The sequence below is a fragment of the Manis javanica genome, chromosome 2 (assembly GCF_040802235.1).
Source record: "Manis javanica isolate MJ-LG chromosome 2, MJ_LKY, whole genome shotgun sequence".
Lineage (NCBI taxonomy): Eukaryota > Metazoa > Chordata > Mammalia > Pholidota > Manidae > Manis > Manis javanica.
The window spans coordinates 80,009,061-80,025,440 of NC_133157.1; positions in this window are offsets into that span (position 1 = coordinate 80,009,061).

The window sequence follows — 16,380 nt, forward strand, 5'->3', positions numbered from 1 at the left end:
GCCGGACGGATTTACCTCGGAATTTTATCAGACACACAGAGAAGACATAATAACCATTCTCCTTAAAGTGTTCCACAAAATAGAAGAAGAGGGAATACTCCCAAACTCATTCTATGAGGCCAACATCACCCTAATACCAAAACCAGGCAAAGACCCCACCAAAAAAGAAAATTACAGACCAATATCCCTGATGAATGTAGATGCAAAAATACTCAATAAAATATTAGCAAACAGAATTCAACAGTATATCAAAAGGATCATACACCATGACCAAGTGGGGTTCATCCCAGGGATGCAAGGATGGTACAACATTCGAAAATCCATCAACAACATCCACCACATCAACAAAAAGAAAGACAAAAACCACATGATCATCTCCATAGATGCTGAAAAAGCATTTGACAAAATTCAACATCCATTCATGATAAAAACTCTCAGCAAAATGGGAATAGAGGGCAAGTACCTCAACATAATAAAGGCCATATATGATAAACCCACAGCCAGCATTATACTGAACAGCGAGAAGCTGAAAGCATTTCCACTGAGATCGGGAACCAGACAGGGATGCCCACTCTCTCCACTGTTATTTAACATAGTACTGGAGGTCCTAGCCACGGCAATCAGACAAAACAAAGAAATACAAGGAATCCAGATTGGTAAAGAAGAAGTTAAACTGTCACTATTTGCAGATGATATGATACTGTACATAAAAACCCCTAAAGACTCCACTCCAAAACTACTAGAACTGATATCGGAATACAGCAAAGCTGCAGGATACAAAATTAACACACAGAAATCTGTAGCTTTCCTATACACTAACAACGAATCAATAGAAAGAGAAATCAGGAAAACAATTCCATTCACCATTGCATCAAAAAGAATAAAATACCTAGGAATAAACCTAACCAAAGAAGTGAAAGACTTATACTCTGAAAACTACAAGTCACTCTTAAGAGAAATTAAAGGGGACACTAACAAATGTAAACTCATCCCCTGCTCATGGCTAGGAAGAATTAATATCGTCAAAATGGCCATCCTGCCCAAAGCAATATACAGATTTGATGCAATCCCTCTCAAATTACCAGCAACATTCTTCAATGAATTGGAACAAATAATTCAAAAATTCATATGGAAACACCAAAGACCCCGAATAGCCAAAGCAATCCTGAAAAAGAAGAATAAAGTAGGGGGGATCTCACTCCCCAACTTCAAGCTCTACTACAAAGCCATAGTAATCAAGACAATTTGGTACTGGCACAAGAACAGAGCCACAGACCAGTGGAACAGATTAGAGACCCCAGAAATTAACCCAAACATATATGGTCAATTAATATTTGATAAAGGAGCCATGGACATACAATGGCAAAATGACAGTCTCTTCAACAGATGGTGCTGGCAAAACTGGACAGCTACATGTAGGAGAATGAAACTGGACCATTGTCTAACCCCATATACAAAGGTAAACTCAAAATGGATCAAAGGCCTGAATGTAAGTCATGAAACCATTAAACTCTTGGAAAAAACCATAGGCAAAAACCTCTTAGACATAAACATGAGTGATCTCTTCTTGAACATATCTCCCTGGGCAAGGAAAACAACAGCAAAAGTGAGCAAGTGGGACTACATTAAGCTGAAAAGCTTCTGTACAGCGAAAGACACCATCAATAGAACAAAAAGGAACCCTACAGTACGGGAGAATATATTTGAAAATGACAGATCCGATAAAGGCTTGACGTCCAGAATATATAAAGAGCTCATACGCCTCAACAAACAAAAAACAAATAACCCAATTAAAAAATGGGCAGAGGAACTGAACAGACAGTTCTCCAAAAAAGAAATACAGATGGCCAAGAGACACATGAAAAGATGCTCCACATCGCTAATTATCAGAGAAATGCAAATTAAAACTACAATGAGGTATCACCTCACACCAGTAAGGATGGCTGCCATCCAAAAGACAAACAACAACAAATGTTGGCGAGGCTGTGGAGAAAGGGGAACCCTCCTACACTGCTGGTGGGAATGTAAATTAGTTCAACCATTGTGGAAAGCAGTATGGAGGTGCATCAAAATGCTCAAAACAGACCTACCATTTGACCCAGGAATTCCACTCCTGGGAATTTACCCTAAGAACGCAGCAATCAAGTTTGAGAAAGACAGATGCACTCCTATGTTTATCGCAGCACTATTTACAATAGCCAAGAATTGGAAGCAACCTAAATGTCCATCGGTAGATGAATGGATAAAGAAGATGTGGTACATATACACAATGGAATACTACTCAGCCATAAGAAGTGGAAAAATCCAACCATTTGCAGCAACATGGATGGAGCTGGAGAGTATTATGCTCAGTGAAATAAGCCAAGCGGAGAAAGAGAAATACCAAATGATTTCACTCATCTGAGGAGTATAGGAACAAAGGAAAAACTGAAGGAACAAAACAGCAGCAGAATTACAGAACCCAAAAATGGACTAACAGGTACCAAAGGGAAAGGAACTGGGGAGGATGGGTGGGCAGGGAGGGATAAGGGGGGGGAAGAAGAAGGGAGGTATTAAGATTAGCATGCATGGGGGGGGGAGAAAGGGGAGGGTGGGCTGCACAACACAGAGAGGACAAGTAGTGACTCTACAACATTTTGCTAAGCTGATGGACAGTAACCGTAATGTGGTTGTTAGGGGGGACCTGATATAGGGGAGAGCATAATAAACATAGTATTCTTCATGTAAGTGTAGATTAAAAATTAAAAAAAAAAAAGAAAGAAAGAAAGAAAGAAAAGGGGGATTACTCCTTGATAGGATAAAACTATTGGTAAATCAAAGATCAACGCATGCTTTAAATATCCTTAATGTTGATCACTTAAAGGGTGTCAGATGATCAGCTATGGAGGTACTCTTTTCTGATAATATTCCTTTCTCTTAATTAAAAAAAAAAAAAAAAGCAGTTACTGTGTGCTGACCTCCAATGAGTTCTGCAGAGTGGTATAGAGGGCATGTCAAAGTGTGGGCAAAGGGTCTGTTTGTTTCTATGCAGAAGATCAAGGCCTAGCTTGGATACCCAGAAAATGAACTAAGATACGATATGAGGAGGAGCTTCCGGCATCAGCACTCTCTGCAGGACTTGTGCCAGGGGATGATCATCAAAAAGCCTCCACAGGGATCCGGACGATGCTGCGGTTGTGGCTGCATCCAGCCCACCGTCTCCTGGACTTGCCATAGGAATGAGGAGGGAGATGTCTAGGCTGGCATGTGCATACAGTGAGACAACGAATTTGACCGGATCTGTACTGTTGGAACTCAACCAGGAGTTGGGAGGGGTGCAAGTTGTAGCACTCCAAAATCTCATGACTATAGACTATCTATGGTTAAAAGAACATATGGGATGTGAACAGATCCCAGAAATGGGCTGCTTTAATTTGTCTGATGGTTCAGGTACAGTTGGACAATATCCATCATATCATAGATAAATTTTCACAAATGCCTAGGGTGCCTAAATGGTTTTCTTGGCTTCACTGGAGATGGATGGTGATTATAGATTTGCTTTGTTTATGTCACCGTTTTCCTATTATGTTAATATGTGTGTGCAAATTAGTTAGTAGTTTAAAACCTATACATACGTAAGGTACTATACAAGAAGATATGTCAAAGAAATAATCAATCCTCCCATGTTTCCTTCATATGCTACATCTATAGCTTTTCTTCTTCCTTCCTAATTACAACCCTTAAATAGAATTCGTGCCCCATATCGAATTTACCGAGTATCATAATTCCTCCAGGTGGTAAAGATACCTCGAGACAAGTGCTGGGCATAGAAGCCACAAGGCATAAATCTGCAAAGAAGTAAAAAGCTAACCTTTGCAAACAATATGGCTTCTCTCTCACTTACCAACTTTACATTTCCCTGTATGGCCCCGGAAGATGACTGGTTAGCCAGAGACGGGTAAGATTCCTCAAGGGAGGAACAACCTAAGACAGGCACAGTTGCAGGGGGGCCATCAGGTGAGAATTTGGGGATCAACAGAGGTGAGGCTCAGAACCTCACCCCCCCTGGTTTGAGAGAAATCTTCTGCATCCGTGGATGTCTTGCTGCCCTTGTCTAGCCTGGATTAATACTTAGTCCATAGGCACACACCTGATCATCTGATCATCTACATTTGCCTTCTTACAGCACTAAACTATGTTTTCTACCTTTATCTTGCATCTACCTACCACTTCAGCATTTTATTAAAAATAAAAAAAATAATAATAATAGGAGAAATGTGGGATCAACATATAAATCAAGTACAAAAATCAAACGAATATTCATATTTGACCTGATTGTTTATAGGTCATATTGCATGATCAAAACCGAAAGTTTCTGTGATGAATGCCCTTGTACTGTTCACCATGTAAGAATTTATTCACTATGTAAGAATTCGTTCACCATGTAAGAACTTGTTCGTTATGCTTCAGAAGATTGGAGACTGACGAGAATTAGGCTTGAGATGGATTAATGATTGTACACTGAGCATTGACCCCCCTATACTGAATTTTATTGTTGTTAACAACCATTTGATCAATAAATATGAGAGATGCCCTCTCAAAAAAAAAAAAAAAAAAAAGGACTAAAAGCTAAACAATGCTAACAACTGTGTAACTTTCTTTATTTGCCTTTGAGGTATTTTGTTGTCATTCTGGTTAAATAGATAAGCATTGTTTCATAGTGACTTATAAATCTAATTAGGCTATTTAAGCAAGAGCCTTAAAACTTTTAAGAGCTTCCCAAAATCAAATTCAAAAAGATACTTTTACCTCTAGTTAAATGATATTTTACAGATGGCCCCTGGAACATGTCAGAGAAATTTTTTCTCATTAGAGAAAGTATTTGGCTAATTTGGCTTATTTTTCTGATATATAATTACCTGCTTAATTACCTAGAAAGCACTGTCAAAAAGACTGATGCTAAACTTTGTTACTGAATGTTTTGTGTTACAGAAATATCCAAATTTCCTTATGACAACTGTCTTACAGTAAGCTCTCATCAGATCTTTAACCATTATCATTTGTAAGTCTTTTGTCATTTATAGTCACTGTTTTATTACTTCTAAACTAGTGAAAAACTAGATTTCAGCAGAACAACAATTAGTTACATAGGATTAAGTAAACTAAAGAAGATGATTTTGTGGCTTTTTGTTTCAATGTTGCTGATAAAGTGCTTTAAGCTTTTTCTCTTAAGCTGACAACAGTTTATTAAATGACTATCTTTATAAGCAGAATTGAAACTTTATCTTTCTCTCTACCTGATACCTCCAAAATTTAAAAACTCTCAGTGACTATTTTTATATTTCATGGCAGTATGTTTATTTCCATAAGTTCAATAAGAACCTGCTTTCCTTGTAAGAGGACCAATTAAAAAGACAGGTTATACTACCAAGGCTTTGACTGGAATGTCATACCTGAGAGACATGTGCATAAACTCAGATGTGAACAGCTTTAAGGAACTAAGGTTGACTTTATAAAGCCAACAAAGCCCCTTAGAAGAACTAGCTGGTACCTTGCTTACAAGGTTCCCAGCAGCCTTACCAGGTGAGTAAAGAAGGTCACTTCCTGGTAAGTGCAAGAACCTCAGGATGTCTTGAGAACCTCAAGAAGAGAGGAATTCACCCAAATGTACAGGTACTGAAGGCACAACCTGATGGCAAGTCTGGCTTAGCTTTCTAGCCTCAAAGGCCTTTAAAAGTTCAATCTGAAATTCCTTACAAAAAGTTCCAGTAAAGAATATTTAAAAGAGCCTATGTGATCAATTGCTCTTCTTGCCGTACTTATGCAAATAATCAAGCCAACTGTTAATTATTTTCTTAATCTGGCTACTTCTAATAAAAATAAGGGTGATTTTAGAGAAAAGTATTGTTTCAATAATGCAGTCTTATCTATACTAAATCCTAATACTAGTCATTGAGAGGTAAACTCGATCCAAAATTCTAGTTTCCCCTGATACCTGGCTATAATTCCAAATTAGACTCTTCATATTTCTAGTTCTCATATTCAGCCATGCATTCTTCATCTCATCAAATTTGTCCTTCCAGAATAGAAGTGCCAACCTTCTGAGGCCCTCTCAACTAACAAGTGATAGAAACCTAGCTGCACCCTTTACTGCACCCCTTCTCAGCATGAAGCACCTGGAGTGGTCATCGCCCCTTTTCCCTGGCAGCAGATAGAGTCTCTATCTGTAAAAAAGAAGATGAGACAGAGACCGTGAGCTTAGACAGAATGGAGTGAGAGCCTCTAGAAAAAGCAGGGCAAGATATTTGCAGTCAGAGCAATGCAACTACGTGCTACGAACCACTCCCCCCAATGATGCCCCTTGTCAGCCAAAGGTAGCCAGATCAAGTCGTCACCCATTATGACCAAAAGGCTGGAATGTAAGGTTGAAGGCACTGGGGGGAGGAGTGAGCACGCTGGACACTGATGACATGCCAAAGTCCCCGGCTGCTGCCCCTTCCCAGCCTGAAAAATGTGCCTTGGGCTAGCCAATCCTTGCGCTGCTGTAAATCTAAGCTCTGCTTCCCTCTACCTTCTTGAAAAACTTGCTGTCTGTCTACTTAGAGGGGCCAGCCTCCATTTCTGTAGACTGAGAAACCTCGCCTGGGAATTGTGTTCAAATAAACTACCTGGCCCTTTGTTGCCTCTCTTTGCCTGCTTATTTCGGCTAGAATTTATCTTACACAGATAAGTGTTGATATTATAGTCTTGAGTCTAAAATTGTCAGTTTAAGCCAGAAAGTCAAAATCTCAGGCAGGGTTTCTATGTTTCAGTCTTGAGGCAGAGTTGTTTTTATTTCTGGAAACCCCAGTCTTTGTTCTTACAGCTTTCAACTGATTGTAAGAGGCCCACTCACATTATAAAATGTAGCTACTGTATTCAAGTCTATTGATTGTAAATGTTAATCACATCTAGAAATGTCAACACAGCAACATCTCGACGGCTGTTTGACCAAACAACTGGGCCCCACAGGCCAGCCAAGCCGATACATAAAATTAACCAATGATCTCATTCTACCTTATCCTGGAAATGATTTGAGACATGCATTCTTTCTACAAAGTAATACAAAAAAGAAAACTGGAACCCAAAATAGAAAATCAGAGCCAGCTTATGGCATTTAATATGTAAATTAAGCAGGCATAGACTTATTCATTCAAAAGTTGATGACAGAATCAAGGTAGTGAGGATCTAGTGATTTCCCTTAGGGAAACCCAGACCCTTGGATCTTGACTCTGGACATTTTACACTCTAGAGAACTCTGGGTTTCCTTATTCTGAGGGCCATTACCTTCCATGGTTTGGCAGCAGATAAAATAAATGAGCAAATAAAAATATGGCAGTCTACTTTGTTTCCAACTAATGTACAAGCACAAGAAAGGGTTGATGTTGATCAAAAGCAAAATCTAATCAAGTAAATTTGAAGATTGATTGGCTTTATTAAGTCATTCACGAACTGGGCAGCATCCGCCCTAGCAAGCAAAGAAATGCTCCAAGAAGTTGTACAAAATGGAAAATTCTAATAGACAGGAGGGTGGGGCGGTTATTAGTAAAAGAAGAGATCAGGGGTTATCTCCAGTAAAGTCACCCTCCCTTAAGAGGAGTAGGGTTCTTAGGTGGATTATCTTGTTGGGCATTGAGCCTGGGTTTGGTGACAGGTCTAGAAGAAGTGACACCATACTGGGTCTGCCTGTGTTTTCCTTTTTAAGAATTCCCCCCTTTTGATCATACTCTCAGCTTAATTGAGAGACATGATCAAAATTTAAGGCATTAGCACCACTCTCAGCTACTGCTGGAGTTCTTTTTTTACTGTTCCTTTTGTGTGGTATCCATAGATCATGATGGTCATGCTTTACCCCTGTGATATTGACAGATAACAGAAGTCAGTCATTTTTTGCTCCTTTTTGCCATTCCAGTCTTAGATCATTTGCCTGGTGATAAGTGGCTGCGAGCATGCATTTAAAGCCTTTGGGTGAATATAATGCACCAGGGAGATTATTAGGATAACTATAAGCAGGATAATTCCAAATGTTGGGAGTGTACTTCAGAGCCATGGCCCCCAAGGCCCAAACCAGTCCCAGAGAGACCCTGCTGAAGGAGTCATCCTTTTAAGCCAAGTAGCTTGCTTGGTGATCTTACATAACTGAGCTTCAGCTTCCGCAGAAGTGTCAACCCAGGTGCAGGTGGTGTTGCTTGGCTGGAAGATAATCATGGGCTATCCTATAATCAAGAACAGCTTTGGCGAGAAAGTCTAAGAACCTTTCTTGGCAGCTATTGCTTCAGCAGCAGATTCAGCCAAAACTTCAAGAATTGAGAAGTTTCTGATCATAGCCTCATTTACGTTCATTCCTAACCAGGGATATGAATGAGGGAGTAATCCCTGAATCATGAAAGCCTCCTGGTAGGTCCTTTCAAACTTGATGATATCAGTTTAGCGGCACAGTTAGATTTCTCCTAGCTTGAAATAAGAAATGGTTCTAAATTCCAGAGGTTACCCTGTGAGCAATGGCTGGGGAGATATAGATGAGGGCATTATCTGTTCAGGCCAATGCCAGAGTAAAGGAAAGGAAAAGAAAGAAAACAGTTTTCAAGTTCAGTTAAAGCCTGAAGTCTTGATCTGTCATCTAAAACAGAAGCAGTCTACCTTGATGTCAGCTAGTTCTCTCCCTTGTCAGTTTAATCCAGAGGTTTCCAGTGTCTGCACAGAACCGGGTCTCATATGGAGTTTTTGTGAGAGGTGTACCCAAGGCTCAGTACTTCCTAGTTTTTCAGCAGGGTCTGTAGTCAGGAGCACTTGGTAACTACCCTTCCAAAGGTGTTCAACTGCTGTCATCTTCTGTTGATGTTACCAGAATACCCAGTCACCAACTTATAGACCGTGACTAACAGTATCCCTTGAATTTGGATCCAGGAAGCCTTCTCTAACCTGCTGATGATAGGCATTGGCATACTACATTAGAGACTTATAGTAGTTGGTCATACTAGCATGAGACAAGGGATCAGCAGAAGGTTGTACATGAATAGACATTGGTTGTGCCAGTGACTGTCCTGTGTGGAGTGGGTTTATGTTTTCCAAAGGGAGTACTGTGAACAGTCAGCAAGACCAAAGGCAATACCTCTAGCCAGGAAAGTCCAGTCGTTTCAGCAAGTTTTGAGGTTTTAAATTTGAGGATCCCGCTAGTTCTTTTGACTTTGCCTAGTGATTGAAGATGATAGTGATGCTGGAGTTCTTGTTCATGGAGTTGAAGAATGAACTTTGTGAACACTCAAGGTAGGAAAGCAAGGGAGAGGCTTATTGTAAGGTTGGAGGCACTGGAGGGAGGGGTGAGCACATCAGACACTGATGACATGCCAAGGTCCTTGGCTGCTGCCCCCTCCCAACCTGAAAAATGTGCCTTAGGCTAGCCAATCCTTGCGCCGTCCTTGCGCCGCTGTAAATCTATGCTCTGCCTCCCCCTACCTTCTTTAAAAACTCCCCGCCTATCTGGTTAGGCGTTACTTCTCCAGCCTGTCCTGGTGCAGACTGGTGAACCTGGCCCAGAATTGCACTCAAATAAACTGCCTGGCCCTTTGTTGCCTATCATCACCTGCTTATTTCGGCTAGAATTTATCTTACATTTGGTGCCAAAAAAACCCGGGGAGGGGCGTGAGCGCAGGGCCCCAACCAGCCATCGGCAGCCCTGCCCCCTCCTTCCCCAACCCAGGACCTCAGCCTGCTGTTTGCTGTGTGGACTACTTTCCAGTGAGTCCCTCAGTTTCCCCCAGTCTGTTTCCCTCCCTAACCTGTTTTCACCTGGTCCATTCGAAATCGTAGCTACGTCCAGGTTGGGGCATCCGGCCCCTTGGGCATCTGGCCCATCTGCTATGGGCATCCGGGATACCTGCCCCTGGCCCTGCGGTGGGGAGATGTTCCTCACCCAGGCTCCCAGACAGTCTCCCCTGACTTGGCACACTTGGGACGCTGGGCGCTCCTCTCAGCGGGATTAGTTGAGAAATGGCACACACATGGGGAACCAGCCCTCGAAAGCAGAGGCTCAGACCCTGCTGTGGTGTTTCATTTCTAATCTGGCTACTCTATATTTGTCCTGGGAAGTTCGCAAATGGAGGCTGGTCTTCCTTTGCTCTGAGGCCGGGCCTCAGTATCCCTCGGACCATCAATCTCGCTGGCCCCCTGAGGGAACTTTCGATTTTGGCCTCCTCACCGACTTGACTAATTATTGGCACTGGAGCATAGAGTGGGGTGAAATCCCGTATGTGCAGGCTTTTTGGACTTTGCGCTCCACCCAGACCTTTATGTTAATTGTTCAACAACCCAGGTTCTCCAGGCCCGATCTCCAGTTAAGGATTGTCAGCCTCTTACTCTGCCCAGTCCTTCTTCCTTTTCAGATCTGCTGGAGACCTTAGTCTCCCACCTCTCTCAGCTCACTACCCCCACCCCTCTCTGCCACCATCTTTAAGTTCTTTGTCCTCCCCCATGTCACTGCCATCTTAAAGTCCTACATTCTCAGCCATGCCATCATCCTGCTCCTCTCCTCTTCTGGTGGCTGCACCACCCCATCCCCTTCTCCTTCCACCTCCACTGCCCTCTTCCCCCACCGGAACACACTCCTCCCGCCCTCCGGTTCTGGAAGCCACGGACAAGACTCCTCCTAGCACAGACCTGCCTCCTTTCTCTCCCGACCCTACACCCCTCGCCACACCTGCCGTTTTGTCAGTGGTCTGGCATGGTTGTTGAGAGTGGGTGAGCTGGGTGTAGCAAGTGAACATCTTAGTGATTGTGTATTGCAGTGTGTGTGCCTGCCTGCAGCCTGAAAATTTTTGTGGGGACCTAGAATCTTAAAGTTTTGCTAAGTTAAGTAGACATATTTTGTGCTTAGAGATTATGCTATAAAGCACATGGTGGCAGGAATTATAAAGTGTGCTCATGAATTTGTTAATCTAAAGAATGCTAGTGCAATGGTTTACAATAGCCCACTTCTCAGTGTTCACTGAAAATTAAAGTTCCTAATAGTTTTGAGGTATAATTAAAGCCATTTAAAGAAGAAAACATCTCTACTTGCTAAAAAGATGTATGTTTTAATAAGAGAAAGTATAAAGAATGGAAATTCATTTTGTTGAAGGTAAAAGAAAGTAACTGTTCTAAAGTACAGCTATTTATTTAAAGAGAGGGAACACAATGTAAAAGGAAGTTGTAGAAAGTTTGTGGAAAAATTGATATGGTCATGCTATACAAAATTTAAGCAAATGAATCTCAGTATCAAGTACACAGCAAAATTAGAATTTTGTTTTCAGTTAAAAAGACAAAGTTTTCTTAACTGTTAGTCTGCTCTCAACATTGAAAGATTGCAAAGAGTTCTCTAATTGTTTTATCAAAAGTTTCTCATGCTTAAATTCTCAATGAGTTGTCTGAATACTTAAGATAATGAGATCTTAATATGAAAAAACTAAAAGCTAAGCTTTGCTAATAACTGTATAACCTTCTGTATTTGCCTTTGAAATCTTTTGTTGTCATTCTAGTTAAATAGATAAGTATTATTTATAGTAACTTATGATTCTATTTAGAAAAATGCCTTAAAAAAACTTTTAATAGCTTCCCAAAATCAAATTACCTCTAGTTAACTCTGATATTTTCCAGAGGGCCCCTGGAACATGTCAGAAGAACTTTTTCTCATTAGAGAAAATATTTGGCCAATTTCACTTATTTATCTGATATAAAACTTAACTACTAAATTACCTAGAAAGCACTGTCAAAGAGAATAATGCTAAACTTTGTTTTGTGTTAGAAAAATATCCAAATTTCCTTATGTCAACTGTCTTAAGTATGCTCTCATCAGATCTTTAATCATTGTCATGTGTAAGTATTTTATCATTTATAGTCACTGTTTTATTACTCCTAAACTAGTAAAGAACTAGATTTCACCAGAACAAGTATTAGTTACATAAGAAGTAAGCTAAAAAGGCAGAAGAGGGACCCCAAACTCCACTCCGTGACCTGGTAACCATGGCCTTTAATGTCTTTAATACCCATGATGAAGAACATGACAGGAGGACAGTGTCCCAAACCTGAGCCTTCATGGTGGCCCTGTGGCCAACAGGACAGGGGTCTCATCACACCAAAGACCGGTCTGGGACACGTGAGCCTCTGGGACCCTGCTTCCAGTGTGGCCAAGAAGACCACTGGGCAAAGAGATGCCCCAACCGGACCAACAAGCCAACTAATCCCTGCCCAGTTTGCAGTAAGAGAGGTCATTAGAAAGTAGAGTGCCCAGTTAGGGAAGGTCATCCTCCCATGACAGAGTCTCATGAGTGGCAGGCCCCCCTAAGAGATTCCCCTCCAGACCTGCTGGGCCTACTCGAAGACTGAAGATGCCTAGACTCGAACAACCCTATCACCCTTGCCGAACCCAGGGCCACACTGTGAGTAGCAGGTAAGTCCATCTCCTTTTTAGTGGACATGGAAGCTGCCTACTCTGTTTTACCTTCCTTTCACGGGCGTTTACATCCTTCCCAGTAACACCCTCTAAGCCTCTAGAGACAGGTTCAGTAGCCTACATGTTTGAGAACCATCTTCTTACCCACTAATTTGTAGTCATCTCATCCTGTCCCATCCCTTTTTTAAGGAGAGATCTCCTCTCCAAGCTTAATGCCTCTATCTCCCTGCCTCTTAGTCATCCCCAACCGAGCTCACTCATCATCTTAGCCAATTTAAGTTGTAGCCCTGAGCCCTCCACAGACCCTCCTGTACTGTCAACTGGCATTAACCCAATAGTCTGAGACACCTCTACTCCTGTAGTGTTGAGCCATCATGATCCAGTCCTCATCCACCTCAAAGACCCATCCTCCTCTCATTCTAGACCACAATTTCCTATTTCCCAAGCCCATCGCAAGGGCACCCAACCTATCATTAACCATCTTCTTTCCCAAAAGCTTCTGGTACCTACTAATTCTCCCTGTTAACACTCCAATCCTTCCAGTCAAGAAGCCATCAGGGTCCTATCGGCTTGTTCAAGACCTGCAGATAATCAACGAAGCTGTAGTCCCTCTTCACCTGGTCATCCCTAACCCTTATACTCTCTTATCTCAAGTTCCCCTGGACACCTCTCCTACCTACCTTATTTCTCACTCCTAAGAAAGATACCCCTTGTCCCGCCCAATGCTCATCTTTCCATTCTTTCATCCAGGCTGCCTGCTATGAACAAGCCTCAGTCTGTCTCTTATCATCCAGACTACAGCACTAGAAGGGGCAAAGCCAAGTGATCATGGTAGACATATCTGTCCTGGGAGACGAAGACAACATATCTTCTAGAACCTCCAGCCACCAATAGAGAGGTCGGACAGTAGAAGTGCACAAGACCATGTGGGTACATCAGTACTCACCCCTTCCCTCCAAGCTGCCTCTGGCCTCCCATCAGCCTCAACGCTACCTGCCCTGCCCCTTCTCAGCTGGAAGTAGCCAGATCGAGTCAGCACCCATTATAACCCAAAGGCTGGAATGTAAGGTTGGAGGCACTGAAGGGAGGGGTGAGCACATCAGACACTGATGACGTGCCAAAGCCCCCGGCTGCTGCCCACTCCCAACCTGAAAAATGTGCCTTAGGCTAGCCAATCCTCACGTCGCTGTAAATCTATGCCTCCCCCTACCTTCTTTAGGGGTTACTTCTCCAGCCTGTCTTGGTGCAGACTGGTGAACCTTGCCTGGGATTGCGCTCAAATAAACTGCCTGGCCCTTTGTTGCCTCTCATCGCCTGCTTAATTCGGTTAGAATTTATCTTACACTTATATTTAGAGATAAGTTGAGAGAACAGAGCTCCTGGAGCCCTCCAGGAGGGGACAATAGAGTACGTGGTTGGGCATTGTCTAGGGGTTTTATAGGCAAGATTTAGGAATGTGATAAAGGGCTAAGGGGTGCAGACTTGTTAAGTGGTCCCAGAATGTTTATCTTTGATAAGACATTAAGACTCTTTTCAGTCCTTTGGATAATTCTGCAAAATTAACTTAACAGAAGAAATTTACTGCTCTGATTCCTTCCGAGGATAGCAATTTCTTGGTCTGGAAGCATATAAATTAAGATGCCTGCCCTGCCCCAAGGTGGGCTTAGTTATTGTCTGTTTGCTAAAGAGTACGCTAAGAATCTTACTTCTTAACTTCCTGGGTTTTAAAATGCAATTTTAGCTTTATGATGGGATCTTCCTCTTTTTTTACTATGCTGTTTATAGCTAGGCTTTCTTGCTAAAATAATCATGATGCTTATCCTTTGCCCAGATTGCAGACAACTTGATTAGGAACTAGAGAAGGAAAAACAGTATATAGATAAAGTTAAAAAATAAGCTGGGCCTTTTAGCAGGCTAACGTAAATCTTACAATGGAATGATCTAGTTGACACAATGAAGACTCCAGCTATGCTGAGATACTTTTCTTTATCTGAGGAATAATCAAACATTCCAGGCCAAGTTGCTTTGGCCTTTTGAGCTTCAATTGATTAACTGACTAACTCTGAGTCTTTTCTGCCTCTTTAGTTTTAATTGGTTAATTCTTTGAGTCCCTTTTAGTGGGCTTCACTGTCCTTATTCTCTTTCCACCCTGCTCATACCTATTTTCCTGCCTAAGAATAGGCACAGTGAAATCCCAAGAAATGTGTAAGGTCTTTGTTTAAGGCTCATATAATTTGCCCAGTGAAGTGGGTATCTCAATCACTGGGGATTAAAGAAGTATATTCCAGGTGGGAAACACATTCTCTAACAGTTTATTTGCCACTGTGAGGGCATCAGTCTTGCAATAAGGGAAGGCTTCAAACCATCCAGAAAACATACCTACAGTAACAAGAACATACTGATAACCCATACTAAGTAGCAGTGGAGTGAAGTCCACCTGCAGGTGTTCAAAAAGCCCAGAGGGAGAAGGTTGGGACCTCTGAGGACAAAAAAAATTTTCCTTAAATGTACTAAGGTGTGTGAAGAAATGCAAAAACTGAAAGATGGGGTTTAATGGGGAGCTGGGAAAAAATCAAGCAGCTGTCTTGGGTTTCCCACAGTCTCGATCATTCATTTAATTTACTGTCATGGTTTACTATCCTAATGTATTTGATTCAGGGGCAGACTGTTGCATTTTACAAGGATATCAGGTTGGCAAGTCTGGCAAGTCTGGCAAGGAGGGGGTCTTTTTTTTCAGAAGCAGAATGGATTTCATCCACATGTTGGGCATTAAGCCCCAGTTTGGTGACCTGACCTAGAAGTGACCCCCAGTTGGGCCTGTGTTTTTCATTTTAACAGTGGTGACAAAGTTGAACTTTACCTGAGCTCAGTACTTTTGGAAAACAGTGACATTAAGAAATCCCTCCAACCTTTTGTTTTCCAAAATCTCACAGCCTTTTATGTTTGGGTTTATGGTTACCCAAAAGGATCATCCTTTTCTATGTGACTTAGATAAAACTAACTGTGGACCTTTTCTCAGGTCTCCTTTGTGTACCTGTGACAGGCTAAACACAGGTCTTTCCCCTTTTGCCTAAACCTAACAAGGCTGGACTCTCCAATTCCTCCTTCTTTGTCTTGTGAATATTAGCTGAGATTAGAACCGTTTGCCTCAAACTAGGTAGACACAGAAATAAATATTTCTTGTTCAGAGAACTGACTGAGACTTGTCCTGACTGAAAAACAGGAAATCCCACCTGTAGATCCCCCCACCTGTAACCTGCCTACTCCTCTATAAAAGACTAGGGCAACACTGCCCTGCCAAGAGACTCTGATCTTTGAAACTGGGGTGTTCTTCATATTGCACTAGATTGAATAAAATCAATTTCCTTACTTGTTCAGGTTTTGTTTTTTACAGTAGAAAGTCTAATCCCAAACTGAAGTTACAAGAAAAAAAATGTGTCTAAGCACACTGAGAGAGATGGGTCACAGAGTTATAAGGAAAAGGAAAGTGTAGTTGCCTCAAGGCTAATTCCTAAATCACATACTGTGGCTCATTAAACTTGTACGTCCTCCACCAGATTATTAAGCCATTACCCATTCTGCTTCAGGAGATGGGGCACAGTGAAGAAGCCCAGTAAGTGATTTCTGAATTGATTTGAATGATCTCTATTAATTTCTTTGGTGCTAATCAGGGGAAGTTAAAGGTTGTGAAGGAACAAAAGCAGCCCCTGACAAAAGCTGGCTTGGCACAGCTATGCCATGTTGTTCTTCTGTTTTCCATTGAATGTATTTTCAGAGTTCCAACATTAGACAAGGTTGCTCAGAAACCATGATGAAGTAAGACAAAATATGGCCAGTTGATAATTTTGCCTAAGCGTTGTCAGGAAATCCAATCCTGGGAGGTCTTCCTGCGCTCTAGGGGAGACCTCAACCTGCGAGAGGGTACTTGACTCTGA